At 40.7% G+C, this 15,129-nt stretch overlaps 1 protein-coding gene across 2 annotated transcripts in view; it reads right to left on the bottom strand.

Moving 5' to 3' along the window:
* GABRG3 (gamma-aminobutyric acid type A receptor subunit gamma3) overlaps nucleotides 1-15,129 on the bottom strand; it is an 839,241-nt gene that overhangs the window by 151,026 nt on the left and 673,086 nt on the right. The gene's annotated exons all lie outside the window — the stretch shown is intronic.

Here is a 15,129-nt window from a genome sequence, read left to right as displayed (position 1 = left end):
AACCTTAATTCCATCTGCAACCTTAATGCCGTTTACCATGTAACACGATGTATTCACAGATTTGTGGGATTAAACATAGACCTTTTTGGAAGCTGTTAGTCTTCCTGCCATAATGTCTTATTGAAATATATGCTAAGATCTGCCAGCAGCAAATCGGAGAAGGCAATGGCACCCCACTCCAGTACTCTTGCCTGGAAAATCCCATGGGCAGAGGTGCCTGGTAGGCTGCAGTCCGTGGGGTCCCGAAGAGTCGGAAACGACTGAGCGACTTCACTTTCACTTTTCACTTTTATGCATTGGAGAAGGACATGGCAACCCACTCCAGTGTTCTTGCCTAGAGAATCCCAGGGATGGGGGAGCCGGGTAGGTTGCCATCTATAGGGTCGCACAGAGTCGGACATGATTGAAGCGACTTAGCAGCAGCAGCAGCAGCAGCAGCCAGCAGCAAATAGCTCCTTCCTTTTATTAAATTCTTCCTAGTTACCCACTTTGCATGTGTCCTTTGTTGCCTACTGGAGACCCAACTGGAACAAACTTTTTTTTTTTTTTTTTCTTTCACTTTTTGTGAAACAGCAGCTTGTTTTTTAAGTTTTAGAGATAATGACACTGTAGAGAGTAAAAATGTGGCAGAAGAGAGAGGGAGATATATTGGAGTAATCCCTTGTGTAGGGTAGAAGGAGCAAGACCTAGTGTACATATGGATAAGCAATGGGTGTTCATCTGCAATACCCTGCATGAACAGGTAAGCAAATATGTTGGATGTTATCTGATTGCTTTAGCATTTTAGGGAGAATTAGTGGCAAGATCACCAGTGGAAAATCAGAAAGAAGGTAGAGATGTCAGAGGTTGAAACTAAGAGCAAAATAGGAACTAGCCATCAAGGAGTGCAGGAGAATAAATAGACTAGAGTTTGCATTTTAATTGAAGTGATATTACACCTAAGGGAGGAAAATTTTGCTTTTGGAGGGAGATGAAAAATCTTGGATACCATATGTAGCCCTCCAAAAGGCCATGGAACATAAAAAGCTATGTCAGAATATCTGTAGTATTAATATTCCAAGGGACATAATAATGGAAAAATGTTTAAAAATATACAATGAATAAAATATAATGAGTAAAGTTTGAAAAACTTTGGACTAGCAAAATACAATATGATTACCTTAAGGCTCACTTGAAATTCATGGCCAAGGACTTAAATTGAGATAGGTCATGGAAGTGGTATGTTTCTATTTATTTATTTTTTGCCCCATAATGCTGTTTGGGCCCAAGTGTAGAGTGGGCAGAGAGCTGGATTAACTAGGGTTGTGTTTCATGCAAGAGAAAGGGGAAAGAGAACTGAAGGACTGTGCAAAAGAGGGACCATAAATGACTGATCAAGGACCTTCCAGCAGGAAATAAGACTTAGGACATTCTGAGCTATTGCAGACAGGCATGGGAGGAAGTGGTGCCTCTCTGGAGCCCACTCACTCTTATCTTTAAAACAGCTTCTGATTTGTTGAAGAAAAGTGAGTTTGATTTTTAATGTAAATTTACTTATTTACAATACACTTTTGGCTTATTTTCTAAAGGATACACAGTGAAAATATTTAACATGACATGAAGTTTCATATATAAACAGGAACAATATCTAAGAACAGATGGAGAACATTCTTCTATCATGCCAACACATTCTTGATTTCATGGGAAGACTCTGTTTGCCGTGAGTGGGTAAAGAATTTTGGGGAGATACTAATTTTCTATTCATAAAAAAGTCCCAATTTCTTCTGTCTTCCAAGCAATTGAGTTCAATATAATTTCTATTTGTAATGTTGATACATAATTCCTAATTTACTCAATAAACTTTCATGTCTAGCATGTTTTTCTAGTGAGACTGAAAGCTCCTATCTGTTGTGAATGTTTTTCATACTTTTTTTTTTTTTTTAACCCATAATAGCACACAAAAAAATCAGACTACTACCTCAACTCTATGACTCTCTCCATTTGCACCTTCCTTGTGTTAGTATTGTCTTACAGCCAGCTTTCTCCCCATAACTAAGTTCTGTGTGTATTTGTAGCGCAGGCGGCTGCGACCAGCGCACTAAGCATGGCAGAGAGGAGCTACCCCACATCCGAGGTCAGGGGCAGAAGCCAGGAGGACCCCATGCCCCAAGGGCAGCGGCCAAGAGGAGTTACCCCACGTCCGAGGTCAGGGGCAGCAGCTGAGAGTGCCAGGCTGCAATGGTGCAGGAACTGCCAAGAAGAGCTACCCAAATCCGAGGTCAGGGATGGCAGCCGAGAGGAGCTACCCCACGTCCGAGGTCAGGGGCGGCGGCTGGGAGGTGCTACCCCATACCCGAGGCCAGGGGCAGCATCCGGGAGAAGCAACCCCATGCCTGAGGCCAGGGGCGGCAGCAGGGAGGACCAACCCCATGTCCAAGGAGCGGTGGCTGCGTGGGCACAGGAGGGCGTAGAGGAGCTATCCCACGTTGAAGGTTAGGAAGGGTGGCGGTGAGGAGATACCCCTCGTCCAAGGTAAGGAGGAGCGGCTGGCTTTGCTGGAGCAGCCGTGAAGAGATACCCCACGCCCAAGGTAAGAGAAACCCAAGTAGGATGGTAGGTGTTGCAAGAGGGCATCAGAGGGCAGACACACTGAAACCATACTCACAGGAAACTAGTCAATCTAATCACACTAGGACACAGCCTTGTCTAACTCAAGGAAACTAAGCCATGCCCCTGGGGCAACCCAAGATGGGCGGGTCATGGTGGAGAGGTCTGACAGAATGTGGTCCACTGGAGAAGGGAATGGCAAATCACTTAGTATTATTGCCTTGAGAACCCCATGAACGGTATGAAAAGGCAAATAATAGGATACTGAAAGAGGAACTCTCCAGGTCAGTAGGTGTCCAACATGCGACTGGAGATCAGTGGAGAAATAACTCCAGAAAGAATGAAGGGATGGAGCCGAAGCAAAAACAATACCCAGCTGTGGATGTGACTGGTGGTAGAAGCAGGGTCCGATGCTGTAACAAGCAATATTGCATAGGAACTTGGAATGTCAGGTCCATGAATCAAGGCAAATTGGAAGTGGTCAAACAAGAGATGCCAAGAGTGAACGTCGACATTCTAGGAATCAGCAAACTAAAATGGACTGGAATGGGCGAATTTAACTCAGATTACCATTATATCTACTACTGTGGGCAGGAATCCCTCAGAAGAAATGGAGTAGCCATCATGGTCAACAAAAGAGTGTGAAATGCAGTACTTGGATGCAATCTCAAAAACGACAGAATGATCTCTGTTCATTTCCAAGGCAAACCATTTAATATCACAGTAATCCAAGCCTATGCCCTAACCAGTAACGCTGAAGAAGCTGAAGCTGAACGGTTCTATGAAGACCTACAAGACCTTTTAGAACTAACACCCAAAAAAGATGTCCTTTTCATCATAGGGGACTGGAATGCAAAAGTAGGAAATCAAGAAACACCTGGAGTAACAGGCAAATTTGGCCTTGGAATACAGAATGAAGCAGGGCAAAGACTAATAGAGTTTTACCAAGAAAATGCACTGGTCATAGCAAACACCCTCTTCCAACAACACAAGAGAAGACTCTACACATGGACATCACCAGATGGTCAACACTGAAATCAGATTGATTTTATATTTTGCAGCCAAAGATGGAGAAGCTCTATACACTCAACAAAAACAAGACCAGGAGCTGACTGTGGCTCAGATCATGAACTCCTTATTACCAAATTCAGACTGAAATTGAAGAAAGTAGGGAAAACCACTAGACCATTCAGGTATGACCTAAATCAAATCCCTTATGATTATACAGTGGAAGTGAGAAATAGATTTAAGGGCCTAGATCTGATAGATAGAGTGCCTGATGAACTATGGAATGTGGCTTGTGACATTGTACAGGAGACAGGGATCAAGACCATCCCCATGGAAAAGAAATGCAAAAAAGCAAAATGGCTGTATGGGGAGGCCTTAAAAATAGCTGTGAAAAGAAGAGAAGCAAAAAGCAAAAGAAAAAGGAAAGATATAAGCATCTGAATACAGAGTTCCAAAGAATAGCAAGAAGAGATAAGAAAGCCTTCCTCAGCGATCAATGCAAAGAAATAGAGGAAAACAACAGAATGGGAAAGACGAGAGATCTCTTCAAGAAAATTAGAGATACCAAGAGAACATTTCATGCAAAGATGAGCTCGATAAAGGACAGAAATGGACCTAACAGAAGATATTAAGAAGAGATGGCAAGAATACACAGAAGAACTGTACAAAAAAGATCTTCATGACCCAGATATTCACGATGGTGTTATCACTGACCTAGAGCCAGACATCCTGGAATGTGAAGTCAAGTGGGCCTTAGAAAGCATCCCTACAAACAAAGCTAGTGGAGGTCATGGAATTCCAGTTGAGCTATTTCAAATCCTGAAAGATGATGCTGTGAAAGTGCTGCACTCAATATGCCAGCCAATTTGAAAAACTCAGCAGTGGCCACAGGACTGGGAAAGGTCAGTTTTCATTCCAATCCCAAAGAAAGGCAATGCCAAAGAATGCTCAAATTACCGCACAATTGCACTCATCTCACACACTAATAAAGTAATGCTCAAAATTCTCCAAGCCAGGCTTCAGCAATACATGAACCCTGAACTTCCTGATGTTCAAGCTGATTTTAGAAAAGGCAGAGGAGCCAGAGATCAAATAGCCAACATCCACTGGATCATGGAAAAAGCAAAAGAGTTCCAGAAAAACATCTATTTCTGCTTTCTTGACTATGCCAAAGCCTTTGACTGTGTAGATCACAAGAAACTGTGGAAAATTCTGAAAGAGGTGGGAGTACCAGACCACCTGACTTGCCTCTTGAGAAATCTGTATGCAGGTCAGGAAGCAACAGTGAGAACTGGACATGGAACAACAGACTGTTTCCAAATAAGAAAAGGAGTACATCAAGGCTGTATATTGTCACCCTGCTTATTTAACTTATAAGAAGAGTACATCATGAGAAACACTGGAGTGGAGGAAACACAAGCTGGAATCAAGATTGCTGGGAGAAATATCAATCACCTCAGATATGCAGATGACACCACCCTTATAGCAGAAAGTGAAGAGGAACTAAAAAGCCTCTTGATGAAAGTGAAAGTGGAGAGTGAAAAAGTTGGCTTACAGCTCAACATTCAGAAAACGAAGATCATGGCATCTGGTCCCATCATTTCATGGCAAATAGATGGGCAAACAGTGGAAACAGTGTCAAACTTTATTTTTTGGGGCTCCAAAATCACTGCAGATGGTGACTGCAGCCATGAAATTAAAAGACGCTTACTCCTTGGAAGGAAAGTTATGACCAACCTGGATAGCATATTCAAAAGCAGAGACATTACTTTGCCAACAAAGGTCCGGCTAGTCAAGGCTATGGTTTTTCCTGTGGTCATGTATGGATGTGAGAGTTGGACTGTGAAGAAGGCTGAGTGCCGAAGAATTGATGCTTTTGACCTGTGGTGTTGGAGAAGACTCTTGAGAGTCCCTTGGTCTGCAAGGAGATCCAAGCAGTCCATTCTGAAGGAGATCAGCCCTGGGATTTCTTTGGAAGGAATGATGCTAAAGCTGAAACTCCAGTACTTTGGCCACCTTATGTGAAGAGTTGACTCATTGGAAAAGACTCTGATGCTGTGAGGGATTGGGGGCAGGAGGAGCAGGGATGACAGACGATGAGATGGCTGGATGGCATCACTGACTCGATGACCATGAGTCTGAGTGAACTCCGGGAGTTGTTTCTGGACACGGAGGCCTGGCGTGCTGCGATTCATGGGGTCGCAAAGAGTCAGACACGACTGTGTGACTGAACTGAACTGAACTAATAGCCAGTTAACAAACAGTGCTGTGATAGTCTCAGGCGAATGGCACAGGTACTTAGCCATACATATACAGGTATCCGTTCTCCCCCAAACTCCACTTCCATCCAGGTTCCCACCTAACATTTAGCAGAATTCTATGTGCTATACAGTAGGTTCTTGTTGATTATTTATTTTAAATATAGCAGTGATCTTATTGCATATTTTAAAACCAGTTGTGTTCAACCTACCTTCACATTTCCTTTTGTTTAATATCATTTTGCCCAGAATACCAGGAAAGAAAGAACAGCATTAATACTTGGCATTTAAATACTAGAACAATCATCCCATTTAGTTACCTTCCATTGGGCTGCCACAAAGATCTGCTGGTTTATTATAAACTCTCAGAATGTAATTATATTATTAATGTAAGTGACTCAAATTTGGGTAAATGCTTCCCAAACATTCCCCATTATATGCTTTCTCCATGATTTATTTAATGATTATGATCTTTCATTCTTTTAACCTTATCAACATTTAATATTTAAACGCAGATGTCATTTTTCACCTTTACCACCATGAAATCTGTGGAGAAGTTTTGCTTTTGTCTGTTGATTAGATAGTTTTTAAGACCTTTCTTCATGTGAAATGCAGTAAGCCTTCCAAAGCAACAGGTTCCACATACTTAGATTTAACCAACTGTGGACTGACAATATTTGAAACAATTTTTTTTTCCAGAAAGTTAGGAAAAACAAACTTGAATTTGACACGCATGAAAAGGACACTTGAATATTGAAAAACATGGGCACCAACACTCTACACAGCTGAACATCTACATATAAGTTGAAAATACACATATAAATTGAAAATTCACATATAATTTGAAAATCTGCATATAAATCAGTCACTCAGTCATGTCTGACTCTTTGTGACTCCATGAACTGCAGCACGCCATGCTTCACGGTCCATCAGCTGCTCCTGGAGCTTGCTCAAACTCATGTCCAACGAGTCCATGATGTCATGCAACCATCTCATACTCTGTCATCCCTTTCTCCTCCTGCCTTGAATCCTGCCCAGCATCAGGGTCTTTTCCAATGAGTCAGTTCTTTGTATCAGGTAGCCAGAGTATTAGGGCTTCAGCATCAGTCCTTCCAATGAACATTCAGGACTGATTTCCCTCAGGATGGACTGGTTTGATCTCCTTGCAGTCCAAGGGACTCGCAAGAAAGAGTCCTCTCCAACATCACGGTTCAAAACCTTTAATTCTTTGGGTCTCAGCTTGCTTTATGGTCCAACTCTCACATGCATACAGGACTACTGGCAAAATTATAGCCTTGACTAGATGGACCTTTGTTGGCAAAGTAATGTCTTTGCTTTTTATATGCTGTCTAGGTTGGTCATTGCTTTTCTTTCAAGGAGCAAGTGTCTTTTGATTTCGTGGCTACAGTCACAGTCTGCAGTGATTTTGGAGCCCAAGAAAATAAAGTTTGTCACTGTTTCCATTGTTTCTGCATCTATTTGTCACGAAGTGATGGGAACAGATGCCATGATCTTCAGTTTTTGAATATTGAGTTTTAAGCCAGCTTTTTCACTTTCATCAAAAGACTCTTTAGTTCCTTTTTGCTTTTTGCCATAAGAGTGGTGTCATTTGCATATCTGAGGTTATTGATATTTCTCCCGGCAATCTTGATTCCAGCATGTGCTTCATCCAGCCCAGCATTTTGCATGATGTACTCTGCATAGAAGTTAAATAAGCAGTAAAACAATATGCAGCCTTGTTGTATTCCTTTCCCAATTTGGAACCAGTCCATTATTCCATGTCCAGTTCTAACTATTGCATCTTGACCTGCATACATATTTCTCAGGAGGCAAGTAAGGTGGTCTGGGATTTCCATCTATGAAGAATTTTCCACAGTTTGTTGCGATCCACACAGCCAAAGGCTTTAGTGTAGTCAATGAAACAGCAGTAGATGTTTTTCTGGAATTCTCTTGCTTTTTCTATGATCCAACAGATGTTGGCAATTTGATCTCTGGTTCCTCTGCCTTTTCTAAATCCAGCTTGAACATTTGGAAGTTCTCGGTTCACATACTGTTGAAGCCCAGTTTGGAGAATTTTGAGCATTACTTTGTTAGCATATGAGATGACTGCAATCGTGTGGTAGTTTGAGCATTCTTTGGCATTGACTTTCTTTGGGATTGGAATGAAAACGGACATTTTGCAGTTCTGTGGCCACTGCTGAGTTTTCCTAATTTGCTGGCATATTGAGTGCAGCACTTTAACAGCCTCATCTTTTAGGATTTGAAATAAGTCAGCTGGAATTCCATCACTTCCACTAGCTTTGGTCCTAGTGATGCTTCCTAAGATCCACTTGACCTCACAACCAAGATGTCTGGCTCTAGGTGAGTGATCACACAATCATGGTTATCTGGGGCATTAACATCTTTTTTGTGTAGTTCTTCTGTTTATTCTTGCCACCTCTTATTAATATGCTCTGCTTCTGTTAAGCCCATACATTTTCTGTCTTTTACTGTGCCCCTCTTTGCATGAAATGTTCTCTTGGTGTCTCTAATTTTCTTGAAGAGATCTCTAGTCTTTCCCATTCTATTGTTTTCATCTATTTCTTTGCATTGATCACTGAGGAAGGCTTTCTTATCTTTCCATACTATTCTGCACATTCAGATGGATATATCTTTCCTTTTCTCCTTTGCCTTTTGCTTCTCTTCTTTTCTCAGATATTTGTAAGACCTCCTCAGTCAACGATTCTGCATTTTTGCCTTTTTTTTTTTCTTGGGGATGATCTTGATTATTGTCTTCTGTACAATGTCATGAACCTCAGTCCATAGTTCTTCAGGCACTCTATCACATCTAATCCCTTGAATCTATTTTTTGCTTCCACTGTTCAATCATAAGGAATTTGATTTAAGTCATACCTGAATGGTCTAGTGCTTTTCTCTACTTTCTTCAATTTAAGCCTGCATTTGGCAATGAGGAGTTCATTATCTGAGCCCCAGTCAGCTCCTGGTCTTGTTTTTGCTGACTGTATAGAGCTTCTCCAACTTTGGCTGCAAAGAATATAATCAATCTAATTTCAGTATTGACCATCTGGTGATGTCCATGTGTAGAGTCTTCTCTTGTGTTGTTGGAAGAGGGTGTTTTCTATGACCAGTGCATTCTCTTGGCAAAACTGTTAGCCTTTGCCTTGCTTAATTTTGTACTCCAAGGCCACACTTGTCTGTTACTCCAGGTATCTCTTTACTACCTTCCTATGCATTCCACTTTCTTATGATGAAAAGAACATCTTTTTATGGTGTTATTTCTAGAAGATCTTGTAGGTCATCATCGAATTGTTCAACTTCAGCTTCTTCGGCATTAGTGGTAGGGGCATAGACTTGGATTACTGTGATATTGAATGGTTGTCTTGGAAATAAACAGAGATCATTCATCGTTTTTGAGATTACACCCAAGTACTGCATTCTGGCCTGTTTTATTGACTATGAGGGCTACTCCATTTCTTCTAAGGGATTGACAGCCCACAGTTGGTCTTCTGAATTAAATTCTCCCATTCACATCCATTTTAGTTCACTGACTCCTAAAATATCAATGTTCACTCTTCCCCTCTCCTGTTTGACCACATCTAATTTACCCTGATTCACAGAGCAAACATTCCAGTTCTATGCAATAATGTTCTTTACAGCATCGGACTTTGCTTTTATCACCAATCATATCCATAACTGGGTGTTGTTTTTTCTTTGGCTGAGCCTCTTCATATTTCCTGAGCTAGTTCTCTGCTCTTCTCTAGTTGCATATTGGGCACCTACCAATCTGGAGAGTTCATCTTTCAGTGTCAAATCTTTTTGCCTTTTCATACGGTTCATGGGGTTCTCAAGGCAGGAATACTGAAGTATTCCTTCAAAAGTAAGTCCTTCAAAAAGACTTATACCAGCACCACCCTGCTGCTAGGGTTCTGCCAGGATTGTGTTCAGTGTCCTTGACCCCACAATAGGCCCTGCCTCTGCCAGAGACTCTTGGACACTCACAGGCAAGTCTGGCTTACTCTCTTGTGGTGTCACTGCTCCTTTCTCCCGGGTCCTGGTTGCACAAAATTTTGTTTGTGCCCTCCGAGAATCTGTTTCCTCACACCTGTGGAAATTCTGTAATCAAATCCCACAGGTCTTTGAAGTCAAGTTCCTGAGGGTTCTCCATCCCGTTCTCAGATCCCCAGGTTGGGGAATTTGTTGTGGGCCCTAGAACTTTTGCAGCAGTGTGAGAACTTCTTTGATATAATTGTTATCCAGCTTGTGGCTCTATACCCAGTGGCTCTATGGTGGGGCTAATGGTGACCTCCTCCATGAGGATTTATGTGACAGTGCCTCCCAGGTTTGTTGCAGCCAGAGTCCCTGTGCCTGAGACAGCCACTGCTGAGCCATGCCTCCACAGGATACACTCAAACACTCAAAGGCAGATCTGGTTCAATCTCTTGTAGAGTCTGTGGATCCTGGTGCCCACAAGGTTTTAATGTAAATGGTCCTCAGTATGTGTAGTTCTCTAATTTTTTCATATCCAAGGTTCTGCATACAGGGATTCAGCCAACTGGGGTTGCATAGTACTGTAGTATTTACTACAGTAAAAAAATCAAAATTTCAGTGAACTTGTACAGTTTAAACTGAGTTGCTTAAGGGTCAATTGTATTTGAATAATATTTACATTGTATTCACAACTATTTACATAGCATTTACAATATATTAGGTATTATAAGTAATTTAGAGATAATTTAAAATATATAGAAGGATGTATGTTAAATGCAGGCATTAGGCCATTTTATGTAGTGGGGTTGAGCATCTGGTATATTGATACCTTTAGGGATGTGGGAATCAATCCCCATGGATACAAAGTAGCAACTTCAGTTATCTATTTTAGAATTCTATCAAAAAATTCAGACTGTTCTTAAAATTAATAGAGCTCTTCAATGAATTTAGTAGTTTCAGGTTACAAAATTAACACCCAGAAATCTGTTGCATTTCTATACACTAACAAAAGATCAGAAAGAGAAATTCAAGAAACAATTCCATTTATCATCTCATTAAAAAGAATAAAATACCTCAAAATAAACCTGTCCAGGAGACAAAGGGGGCTTTCCCAGTGGCTCAGCGGTAAAGAACTCTGCCTGCAACACAGGACATCCAGGTGTGATCCCTGGGTCAGGAAGATCCCCTGGAGAAGGGAATGGCTACCCACTCCAGTAATTTTGCCTGGAGAATTTCATGGACCAGAGGAGCCTGGCAGGCTACAGTCCATGGGGTACAAAAGAGTTGAACACTACTGATTGGCTATCACACACACACAAGATGACAAAAGAACTGTACTCTGAAAACTATAAGAGCCTGATGAAAGAAATAGAAGAAGACATAAGCAAATGGTAAGATATATCATGTTCTTGGATCAGAAGAATCAATATTGTCAAAATGACTATACTACCCAAGGTGATCTACAGATTCATTGCAATCCCTATCTAATTTGCAATGGCATTTTTTCACAGAGCTAGAACAAAAAAATCTTAAAATTTGTATGGAGAAACAAAAGACCCTGAATAGCCAAAACAATCTTGAGAACCAGACATTGTGAAATTCCTAGAGGAAAACATAGGCAGAACATTCTCTGAAATAAATCTCAGCAATATATTTTTCAATCTATTATTCCCAGAATAATGGAAATAAAAACAAAAGTAAACAGTTGGGTCCTACTTAAACTCAAAGGGCTTCCCTTATGGCTCAGCTGGTAAAGAATTTGCCTGCAATGTGGGATAACTGAGTTCAATCCCTGGGTTGGGAAGATCCCCTGGAGAAGGCAAAGGCTACCCACTCCAGTATTCTGGCGTGGAGAATTCCATGGACTGTACAGTCCATGGGGTCACAAATAGTTGGACATGACTGACATGACTGAATGACTTCCTTTTTTTTTAAACTCAAAAGCTTTTGCACAGTGAAAAAAACAAACAAAAGGAAAAGACAACTCACAGAATGGCAGAAATTATTTGCAAATGGGGTGAGCAACAAGGAATTAATCTCTAAAATTTACAACAGCTCATGACACTTAACAGTATCAAAACAATCAACCCAATAAAAAATAGGGCAGAAGACTTAAATAGAAATTTCACCAAAGAAAGCATACAGATGGTCAAGAGGCACATGCAAAGATGTTCAACATCTCTAATTATTACAGAAATGCAAATAAAAACTACAATGAGATATCACCTCACACCAGTCAAAAATGGCTATCATCAAAAAACCCACAAGCAATAAATACTGGAGAGGGTGTGGAGAGAAGGGACCCCTCCTACACTGTTGATGAGAATGTAAATTGATACAGTCGATATGGAGAACAGATGGAAGTTCCTTAAAAACAAACAAACAAACAAACTAAAAATAGAGCTATCATATGACCCTGCAATTCCACTCCTGGGCATATATCCAGAGAAGGACATGTTCCAAAAGGATGCATGCACCCCAATGCAGCACTGTTTATAAGAGCCAAGACATGGAATTCTATTTTAGAATTCTTTTAGGTTACTTCTTTTAGGAAGTAACCTAAAAGCCTGTCAACAGAAGAATGGACAAATAAGATCTGGTACATATAGGCAATGAATATTAGCCATTAAAAAGAATGAAAGAATGTCATTTGCAGCAACATGGAAGGACCTAGAGACTGTCATATGGAGTGAAGTCAGACAGAGAAGGAGAAATATCATGCAACATCCCTTGTATGTGGAATCTAAAAAGAAATGATATAATGAACTTATACTTACAAAAGAGGAAAAGACTCACAGATATAGAGAATGAACTTATAGTTGCTGGGGGGAAAGATGGGGGAAAGGGATAGAGAGTTAGGAATGGGAATGTACACACTGTTATATTTAAAATGGATAACAAACAAGGGCCTACTGTATAGCACATGGACCTCTTCTCAGTGTTATGTGGCAGACTGTACAGGAGAGGAGTTTGGGGAAGAATGTATTCATGTATATTTATGAATGAGTCTCTTTGCTGCTCACCTCAAACTATTAGAACATTGTCAATTGGCTATACCCTAATACAAAATAACAAGTTAAAAAAACTCAGACTGTTCTTTAAGGATATTTACTCAGTTCAGTTCAGTTCAGTTTCTCAATCGTGTCCAACTCTTTGCGACCCCAGGAATCACAGAATGCCAGGCCTCCCTGTCCATCACCAACTACTGGAGTTTACTCAAAGTCATGTCCATCGAGTCAGTGATGCCATCCAGCCATCTCATCCTCTGTCGTCCCCTTCTCTTCCTGCTCCCAATACCTCCCAGCATCAGGGTCTTTTCCAATGAGTCAACTCTTCACATGAGGTGGCCAAAGTATTGGAATTTCAGCTTAAGCATCAGTCTTTCCACTGAACATCCAGGACTGATCTCCTTTAGAACGGACTGGTTGGATCTCCTTGCAATCCAAGGGACTCTCAAGAGTCTTCTCCAACACCACAGTTCAAAAGCATCAGTTCTTCAGCACTCAACTTTTTTCACAGTCCAACTCTTACATCCATAAGTGTTGTGAGAGGGCATCAGAGGGCAGACACACTGAAACCATAATCACAGAAAACTAGCCAATCTGATCACATGGACCACAGCCTTGTCTAACTCAATTAAACTAAGCCATGCCATGTGGGGCCACCCAAGACGGATGGGTCATGGTGGAGAGGTCTGACACAATGTCATCAATGGGAGAGGGAATGGCAAACCACTTCAGTATTCTTGCCTTGAGAACCCCATGAACAGTAGGAACAGGCAAAATGTTAGGATACTGAAAGAGGAACTCCCCAGGAAGTGCCCAATATGCTACTGGAGATCAGTGGAGAAATAACTCCAGAAAGAATGAAGGGATGGAGCCAAAGCAAAAACAATACCCAGTTGTGGATGTGCCTGGTGATAGAAGCAAGGTCCGATGCTGTAAAGAGCAATATTGCATAGGAACTTGGAATGTCAGGTCCATGAATCAAGGCAAATTGGAAGTGGTCAAACAAGAGATGCCAAGAGTGAATGTCAACATTCTAGGAATCAGGGAACTAAAATGGATGAATTTAACTCAGATGACCATTATATCTACTGGTGGGCAGAAATCCCTTAGAAGAAATGGAGTAGCCACCATGGTCAACAAAAGAGTGTGAAATGCAGTACTTGGATGCAATCTCAAAAACGACAGAATGATCTCTGTTCGTTTCCAAGGCAAACCATTCAATATCACAGTAATCCAAGCCTATGCTCCAACCAGTAATGCTGAAGAAGCTGAAGTTGAACGGTTCTATGAAGACCCACAAGACCTTTTAGAACTAACACCCAAAAAAGATGTCCTTTTCATCATAGGGGACTGGAATGCAAAAGTAGGAAATCAAGAAACACCTGGAGTAACAGGCAAATTTGGCCTTGGAGTACAGAATGAAGCACGGCAAAGGCTAATAGAGTTTTGGCAAGAGAATGCACTGGTCATAGCAAACACCCTCTTCCAACAACACAAGAGAAGACTCTACACATGGACATCACCAGATGGTCAACACTGAAATCAGATTGATTATATACTTTGCAGCCAAAGATGGAGAAGCTCTATACAGTCAGGAAAAAGAAGACCAGGAGCTGACTGTGGCTCAGATCATGAGCTCCTTATTGCCAAATTCAGACTTAAATTGAAGAAAGTGGGGAAAACCACTAGACCATTTAGGTATGACCTAAATTAAATCCCTTATGATTATACAGTGGAAGCGAAAAATAGATTTAATGGACTAGCTCTGATAGACAGAGTGCCTGATGAACTAAAGATATTTACTACTAATTATTAAAATTCACATCTTAATCTAGTCATATGAAGCAAATTATTATGGTGTTTTAAAAGTCAATAAATTATTTATATTAGCAAATAACTAGATCAGAAGAAAAACTGACTTGAAACCAATCTACTCCCCAAATCCTGTTAGAAAAAAATGAATTGCAAAATAGTGAACCATAGATCCTTATTTGGGAATTACCAGAAAACAAATAATAAACATCCATAAAACAAAAAAATATATTTAAAGACATTAATAGGTGAAGCATCTCTTTCATCTAAATACATGTGTTATAATATGCATATAATGTTCACTTAAAATGAAATTGGTGGATAATTATTGGGCTCAATATATTGAAAAAAGACACAAAGTTTGAAGGAAAGGAAGAAGCTAGAAACTGAAATTCAAAGGACATTTCACATCAGCTTTTTGTTTTGTATATTATGTATAGTATCTCATGTTCATCATGTATGTGGAAAGC

Source organism: Bos mutus, chromosome 21 (genome assembly GCF_027580195.1).
Source record: "Bos mutus isolate GX-2022 chromosome 21, NWIPB_WYAK_1.1, whole genome shotgun sequence".
In the NCBI taxonomy this organism is placed as follows: Eukaryota; Metazoa; Chordata; class Mammalia; order Artiodactyla; family Bovidae; genus Bos; species Bos mutus.
Note: the sequence above shows the minus strand (reverse complement) of the source record. Positions and strands in the feature narration are given on the sequence as shown.